General features: G+C 39.5%; 1 pseudogene; it reads left to right on the forward strand.

The window, feature by feature from the left end:
• Positions 1 to 5,663: 5,663 nt before the first annotated feature.
• Positions 5,664 to 5,755, forward strand: LOC116269343 (annotated as a pseudogene).
• Positions 5,756 to 9,052: the final 3,297 nt, after the last annotated feature.

Raw genomic sequence — 9,052 nt, forward strand, 5'->3', positions numbered from 1 at the left:
CACCTTCTGGGAAATTCTTCATTTGAATAAATAAACCTAAAGCTCCTGGTATCCTTAATTCTTTTAGATATTGATATAGTTTGTGTATTTGTTCCCACCCAAATCTCATGTTGAATTGTATTCCCCAGTATTGGAGGTGGGGCCTGGTGGCAGGTGATTGGATCATGGGAGTGAATTTCTCATGCATGGTTGAGCACCATTCCCTTGGTGCTGTACTCACAATAGTGAGTTCTCATGAGACCTGGTCGTGTAAAAGTGTGTGGCACACCCCCACTTCTCTGTCTTGCTCCTGCTTTCGCCATACGACGTGCCTGCTCCCCCTTCACCTTTTGCCATGATTGTAAGCTTCCTGAAGCCACCCTAGAAGCTGAGCAGATGCCAGCACCATGCTTCTTGTAAAGCCTGCAAAACTGTGAGCCAATTAAACCTCTTTTCTTGTAAATTACCCAGTCTCGGGTATTTCTTTATAGCAATGCAAAATCAGCCTAATACCTATGTGTTCCAGAATCTCTGATTTGCCTGCAGTTGTAAGCTTATTTATTCTTGTAATGCCTACTTTTGACCTGATTAGACCATTTATGTTCTAATTTTGTTGTTGTTTCCTTAAAACATCATGTTATGATCAATCTCTTCCCTTTCAGTGTAAAATGATTTCTATTTCACTGATTCCATTTCATTCAGGAAGTAAGTTTGTAAATTCTAGCTAAAAGAGACTCAGTTCAAATTTCAGCTCAGATTAGAAGAGTTCCAGAAATAAACATGATGTATTCATATTATTTTTAAAGCTTCTTATTAAGTGTTACAATTTGCTAGCCACAGTGGATGTAATGATGAACACCATGTAGACCATAGCCTTTTGGTATTTATATTCTAATAAACTTCCTCCAAAAGAGGAGGTCATATCATAGACAGAAAGAACTAGATACATGAAGCCTGTAGGCCTGAAGATGACTCAATGGTCAAAAGATAACTGTCTTCTTTAAATCTTTAACGGTTTTTTCCCAGGGAATAGAGATCAGACTTATTTCTCATGGCTTTTGCCCACTGATATGGACAGTGGGCACTGTCAGTCACTCAAAAAATGTATTTTGAATGAATGAATGTCATCCTGAGTCTACGAACTTGAATCAATTCCAGATATTTTTCATTTGCTGTAAGAAATGGCACATAACTTGGTCATCTAATTGCTGTGATCTTTCAGGGGAAAAAAAAAAAAAAAGTCAATCTAAGGACCAGGACCACTGGTAATAGCCATACGAAGAAGGATTTGGGTTTGATATAAAGATGCAATTTCTAAAAGTCAGAGTGTTCAAACATGCATGGCCTTACTTTCTGAAAGGAATTAAGAAGTTTTCAGGCATCATGGACTAAATGACAGAGATATGAGGCGGAAGACATTCAGACATTGGAGGTTCTCAGGCAAGGGCTCAAGATACTCCGAGCTGAATCTTCAGTAAAAATGTAGGGTTGGCTGGGAATTAGCAAAGCAAAGGCCCTAGGGTCCCTGGGGGATGAGGTAGGGGAAAGAGCTAGACAGGAACCAGGACCCCATAAATAGTCCACAGGGTAGAGCTCGAACACCAGAAAAAACTAAGGAACTTAATTAAGGGAGAGAAACCTCATTGGAGGCTCTGTCATGTTGAGTGGGCCACCCAGAAAATGGTATGCTTGGGACCACACAGATACTGAGAACTCATCCCTTAGCCCTGAATACAAGGTCTGCTTGGCCGTGAAAAGCAGTGTGTGTGTTTTAGAGGAAACCAAGGCTCTTGGCAGTCCTGGTGGAAACATTTGACTCTGCCCTGGGAGTTTCTCTTAATTCTGTGCCCTATCAGACAGAGGTAGTGAAAAACGAAGGGTCTTCTGGAATGTTTAATAGCTCTGCGACTTTGGGAAGTCCACCCTGACCTTCAGTTTCATCGGCCAAAGGAGGACAACATCATGAAGCTGGGAGGGTGGTGTGAGAATTAAACAAGAATTGGCTCTGATCTGTGCTAGGTGCCTAATCAATGTATTGCTTCTTTTTTCCCTTCTAGCCTTGAAATTTTATAATTCTTTCTCCATGAGAAGCTTCAAAATCTTTTTATTTTCAAGTCAAGCATGGTGGCTCATGCCTGCAATCCCAGCACTTTGGGAGGCCGAGGCTGCTGGATCACCTGAGGTCAGGAGTTCGAGGCCAGCCTGGCCAACATGGAGAAACCCCATCTCTACTAAAAATACAAAATTAGCCAGGTGTGGTGGTATATGTCTGTAATCCCAGCTACTCAGGAGGCTGAGACAAAAGAATCGCTTGATTTTATTTATTTTCATTTCCTCTTAGGAGCCGCTAATTTATCATTTGAGAAAGTCAAGTGGTATTTATAGATCCATGAAACTGGAATGTGCTGTGTAAACTAAGATGAAGGCAAAGCCAGGGCTTTTGGTTGCCCCCTTGGGATCCCAGTAGCCCAGTTTGGCTATTTTGTAGACCCAACTAATTTTTCTCCATGTCTGCTAGTGTTACTCTAAATTAAGATGTAATGCATTCTGGAAGTTCATTGGCATTTGAAGGGTCTTCTCTAAACTGTATCTAAATCACCTAGAGTTGATGCAGCATTCTAGGAAGGACAAACATGTATTTTTACATTTAGTTCAGAACGTGGCAGAAAAGCTGAGGTTGTCACGTGTTCTTTTCTTCATCCAGAAAATCTCATTCCACAAGCATAATTCTCTTCTCGCCAGGAGTCACCAGGCTTGCATCAAACAAAAGTGTGTTGGCATTACAATAATCAAAGCAGGAGCAAAATGTCCTTCAATCTTCACGTTCCTTTCAAACCAAACAAAATATGGCCCGATGCACATCTATTCCAGACAAGGCATTCCCATGGGAGTGGGGGTAAAATGTCCTAATGCATTTTCAATTTACAAAGTAACTTTCCCTATATTTAGATCAGTCCGTTTATATCGGAGTTCAAAAATTCAAGAGAATCTGGCATCTTTCCTCCCTAGCACGATTATGTTTTTCAAAGAATTCTGTTCTCAAAAATTTTTACCCTTCTCTCAGAAATAGGCTCTTCAGTTGGGGTATTTTAAGCTATGTAAATGTTTCTTTATTTTCATACTTACAAACTGTCTAACTCACTTTGTTAGTGCATGATTTTGCTTTTCAAAGGATCTGTTTACGATGCATACAACAAAACCAAGTAATCATGTTGCCACCCACACCCAATATTAGAAAAATGATCATTAGTGCTCACAATCATCATTTCAGGCCACATAAAATCAAAATAATGCCTTATGATCCATCCAAGACTATCAGATCTGAGTTGTTTATGTTTATATATTTTATTCTATAATAAATCCTTGATATGTAGGTAAGTCATTTGTCTGCAATACATTTTAATATGAATTAGGTGGGCTTTTTTGTTTTGTTTTGTTTTGTTTTAGATAGTCACATAAGGAGGGCAGGGGCAGGATTAGAAAACATTAAAAGACTTGGAAAATGCTCTAAAATAAACATAGGGCATCAAAGAGAAATACAGTATTTAAGAGCAAGGATGAGGAAAAGAAGACAATCACATAAAAATGTTTTATTTCTCCATGTTGGTGGTCAGAAGTGACCCAAGGGCTAAGTACCACACCACAGAAAGATTTTTACAAAGTAGGTAACATAATATTTCTGAATTAGAGTTTTGGGATGTAATTCATGTTAAGTGGTTAGTTCAGGCTTTCAGGCAGTTTGCACTTTGAAATCAGAGTCATTTCTGAAATCCTATGAGAATTTAGTTTTTAATTTCCTAAGAAATAACTGATTTGCCTGAAAATCAAATGTTGGAATTGAAAGGGGCAGATTTTTAGTTAAATCATGTTATAGTTGATTCTGTGAGCACCCATATTAGTTATTTCCGGTTGTCAATACACCTCAAAACACCTCGTGCTAGCCGGGCGCGGTGGCTCACACCTGCAATCCCAGCACTTTGGGAGGCCGAAGAGGGTGGATCCACCTGAGATCAAGAACTCGAGACCAGCCTGGCCAACATGGTGAAATCCCGTTTCTACTAAAAATACAAAAAATTAGCTGGACATGGTGGCAGACACCTGTAATCCCAGCTACTCAGGAGGCTGAGTCAGGAGAATCACTTGAACCCAGGAGGCAGAGGTTGCAATAAGCTGAGATTGTGCCATTGCACTCCAGCCTAGGCATCAAGAGCGAAACTCCATCTCAAAAACAAACAAAAAAACCAAAACACTCCTTGTGCTGTGCTGAAGTCTTGGTTGAGAGAGAATTGCGGACATCGGGGCATGCTGGAGCCCTACCTCAAAGGGCACTGAGCACAATTAACCAACAAGCAGGGAAGGGAGGCAGCAGGTAAGAGCAGGGATGTGCCTGCTGAGCCGCCCCTCACCCTTGACCATGGGCAGTGGACAGGGATCATCCAGGTCTTCACAAAAGTATAGACAGCTTTCCAGATGGAATGGAGGCTTAGATGCCTAAAGAATAGATGTCTGTTAAATAGACTAACAACATCAAGAGGGCAGAGGATGATGAAACAAAGACTAAAAAGATATGGAGGCTGAAGAACTGGGTTCAGAAGAGAATTCTATGGGGCACCAGCAGCACCTTAGAACCTTGCCTTGGATTTATGGAGGCTTGCAGAAATAGAAGTGGCATGTCCAAACCATCATCTTCATTACTATTCATTGTATGTGCTTACATGAACTGAGGACTGTGGGTGCATTGTTATCACAACAGGGCCATGGGACATGATTAATGGAAAGACACCAACAGCCACAGATAAAGGATGCAAAAGTTATATCTGAACCGAAATTTTAAAATTTATAGAGATAGTTATTGACAGAGGCAACATAGCATGCTCCCAGATGGAAGTAAAGGCTCCCCATGTCTACAGTCTTGCATGGAGGTGCAGGTACTGTATCACACACCAAGTGACCATTTCCCTAAATGCAAGGAGCTCACAGCTGCCATCCACATGGTACTAGTGTGTATTGGGAGGGAATTTACTATACTCTCCTGACCCCTCCCCATATTTCTGATCTGGAGATTCTTGTTCAGTCTGCCTTTTCACCACATACAAGGAACTGCTCTAAAACCACTCAAGTAAGCATTTGATTGGATAAATCCACGACCTTGTCCAAACACATAGCATCCCTTAGGAGGTCCAAAGATCAGGCCTGTTTTAGGTCCATTTCTACAGAGGACATGGTTTACATGTTTACTCTAAAAACCTGAAGCTGGTATTTCCAACCCAGACTAGTCTGGAAATGGTGACTTCTGGGGAAGGTTCTGTTTGAAGATTTCATTATAAGTTTCATCCAGTCTTCAGTTTGATTACTTTTAGGCCTGAACTGACTTCTGGTGCCCCTAGCTGAGCTAGGCTAGCTGGCAAGTGGAGGCCTAATAACAGATCCACTTTCAATCAAAAGGTCATTGCTGTGCTTGTTGATAAATACTGCATGTGTGACTCCTGTTATTTATTTAACCTTTAATAATGCTCACTACACCTGCATTTCTGGGGCCTGTGGTTAAAGTTTAGGAATCAGTCCACTTGATTATGAGTTTAGAGACCCAAATTTAGTCCTAGTACCAATGGTACCAACAGAGCAGTAAATTAAGTAGCTTCACATCTCAAGTGACTTTCTTCATCTACAAAATAAGGCAATCGAACCTTTTGTAGTTCATGAGCGTAGATGAGTGGGTGTTCACGCACGTGTGTGAGACGTGCCACCCTCAAACTCGCACATTACCCATCTGACCTGAAGAAAAAAATATTAAATGAAAAACATTTTTAATAAATAAATAAAATAAGGCAATTGGACTAGGTTAATGTTTATCCAAGATTTTCCTGAAGTTTCTCACTGGGCTCACCTGATGTGGTTATAGAAAAGTAAATCTTTGCGGACTCATCCCCGACTTAGATTCAGAATCTTCGGAGAAGGGGTCTGGAATATTTCACTTGCAGCAAATTCCCCTAGGGACACTGAGCCATCAGGTCATTTCTGAGGTTTCATCGATCTTTGACATTACATGAGGACAAGGACAAAGTAATATTTCTATTGATCTGACATGACTATATGAATAGGGTTAATTCTAGCAATTTGGTCACCTTCGCGTGCTTTATATCAGGTGATTGAGTCATCAAGCATAGAGATACTATGGCAACTGTTGAAGAAGCTCAGAATTTTAAGCCAAGATGACCTGGGTTCAAATCCTGCTTAATTTCTGCTCTAATTCTCTTCCTTCCTGATTCCCTAAGCCTCCATTTCCCAATCTGTTAAGCATGTGTGATAACAATGCCTGTGTCTTAGGCAGTACCATCACAAATGTTTCCATAAAAGAGAGCTTAGGAGAGGCAATTGTAAGAGAGGGATAGTGTAGGAAGTGAAGGGCGGGGAATGGGATGGAGGACTGATCTTGAAACTTCATTTGCCTAAGAAGGTCCATGTGAGGTGACTTTGGCAAAGGTAAGAGGATGGGAACTGATGGAGATTTACTATCACTACTTGTGATGATTATGAAGATTAATAAGGAACTAAGGATATTTTTCATAGATTTTTCTGACACAAACAATGATCAATGAGTAACAGCTCTTATTAAGTTGAACCATATGAAATTGCTAATTTTCAACTCTTTTTGACTGTCTAAATGGCAGTTTCATATGGTTTAAAAATAATATAATTTAATATTGAAATCCCAGTATGACACAATGAGTTTATTTTTCCCAAATTATTCATGTCATTTTCAAGTAAGAAAAAGTGAGAGAGGTATCACTGAATATATAACATGTTTTTTCTTTTATAATGATTTTTTTTCTTTTAATGAAAATTCAAAAGGCTTCACCTCAAGTCACACTACCATCATTTTTCTAAGTAATGATACAATAAGAAGTGAGGTAGCAGGTGGGAGTTGTGATAGAAAACACCCAGGAGGATGTCAGATGAGAGATTCTTACGCCTTGTTCTAACGATTATAATAACAGCTATCTTTCTTGTAGAGCGCACCCTGTCTCTGCGACTTTAATGATGACATGGATGCCTAATCGGGTGTTAATGTGACCCATCGACACCACTGGGTGCTTAAAAAGTCACACACTTTCTGCCTGCTGGTAATGGATGGCTCTGCATTTCCTTTCCTTAGAGGCCATCTTATAAACAAGAACTAGTCATATGGGGTATAAAAATTATTAACAGTCTTAACTGAACTATTAATATTATGTTACTAACCAGACAAGATATCAATCTAATTTGCTAATTTCATATTCACATTTTATCTAATAGCTAAAATGAAGAATAAATCATGTTGACTCTCATATGTTTATGCTCCATGTTTTTAAACCTTGTGGGTGTGGATGTCTCTATTGAAATTTATTTTCTGTAAGTTCTCATAGAATATCTGGAAAGTTTGCTAAAAGGAAAAATGGAACCGTAAGGTTTTCCAGGCCATGATGACTCACATTGAACATCTCACCCAGCAGATATAACATTTGTTACTACCTGAGTCCAAATACTCAAGATGTCACATAAAAATATGAGAACTCAGACTGGGAAAATAAGCCTGAATATTTTATTAGAAACCCAGAATTGCAAAGAACCCAGGGCTGACTAAACACATCCATGATTACTATTGGTCTATACTGATTCATTAATTCAATCATTTTATCTCTCAGGTGGCAGGAGAAAGCATAGAAGAAAAGCATTCTTTCAAAAATAGATTAGCGAGGATTTTCTTGTGTACTTCATATTTGTTTATTTGTTGGTGGTGTTTAATTGAAAGAAGATGAAAGGAAGAGAGAGATCTTTACCTAAATTTTTCCACACCTCCATCTCTGACTTGATCTCTGCACCAATCCTTGGCAACCCCGAGGAGATTATATTTGTGTGTCTTTCTGGGTCTGATGTAAGTGAGGAAAGAAAGCTGAACTGAGAACTAATAATAATGGACTTGGGACAGTAGTGACCTGAGCTCTTAAACTGCCTTTAATTTGATCTAGTGTGATATATTTAAGCATCATGAGAGGGTAAAGAAAATACTATAGGAAAGACAAGAGAGAAACAAAAAAAGGAACCCTCAGTTCCAGTCCTGGTTCAGCTTCTGACTTAGGACCAGGAAACAGAGAAAAAGAAAACCCTTAAAAAAAAAAAAAAAAAAAAAAAAAGGCAGGGAAGCACACTAGCCAGGCTGAGACTGGGCAGCAACTCTGAAGGCAATGATGTGGAAGTCTTGGCACATTCAGGGACGTGATGAGATGATGTGTTAGGATAGTCTCATGGAGTTCATGGAGTTTGGGATTTTCAAGAACAGCAGGATTCAGGAGGCTAAAGCAGAGGTCAGTAAACTATAACAACCAAAAATCGAATCCAGCCCCACCCCGTTGTTTGCATGGTATCTATGCTGCTTTCATGCAACAATAGCAAATGGAATCAAGTAGTTGCAACAGAGACCATGTGGCCCACAAAGCTGAAAATGCTTAGTAGCTGACCCTTTACAGAAGTTTGTTGATGCCTGGGGTAGAATAATTCAGAAGGAAGGTCAGAATGTTACAACAAAAGTAGGAAATTGGGAATGAACATACTACATTAAAAGATAAAAAGGACAGCAATCTGCCCTAAACAGAAACCCCTAGAAGTAAGGAGTGGGGAGTCAGGGGTGTCGCCTTGCAAAATTCACACTATGGAGTCTTGAGGATGAGATCAAAGAATTTTGACTTCATTCTCTAGGTAGTAAAAAAAAGAAAACAAAACAAAAGAGCCACTTCAAGATTTTTCACTAGTAAGAATGCCAGTGATGTTTTAATTTAGTTACTGTATGTGAGGTGAGATGAGCTAAATAGGAAATCTCCAGAAAAACGACCCTCAGTGTGCGCAATGGAGAAAACTGGAAATGAACCAACTCAGGTACAGACCTAGGATTCCCTACACCTCAGGCCAGTTCAAAGATCGTTGCGTCTTTGTAAAAGTGAAACATTTATCAATATATGTTTTTAAGGCGAGTAATTTAGGTTTTCCTAGTCCAGACATTTTTCTTTTCCTACCTTATTTTTCTACTTTTTTCCCT

This window comes from Papio anubis, chromosome 10 (assembly GCF_008728515.1).
Source record: "Papio anubis isolate 15944 chromosome 10, Panubis1.0, whole genome shotgun sequence".
NCBI classification, from domain to species: domain Eukaryota; kingdom Metazoa; phylum Chordata; class Mammalia; order Primates; family Cercopithecidae; genus Papio; species Papio anubis.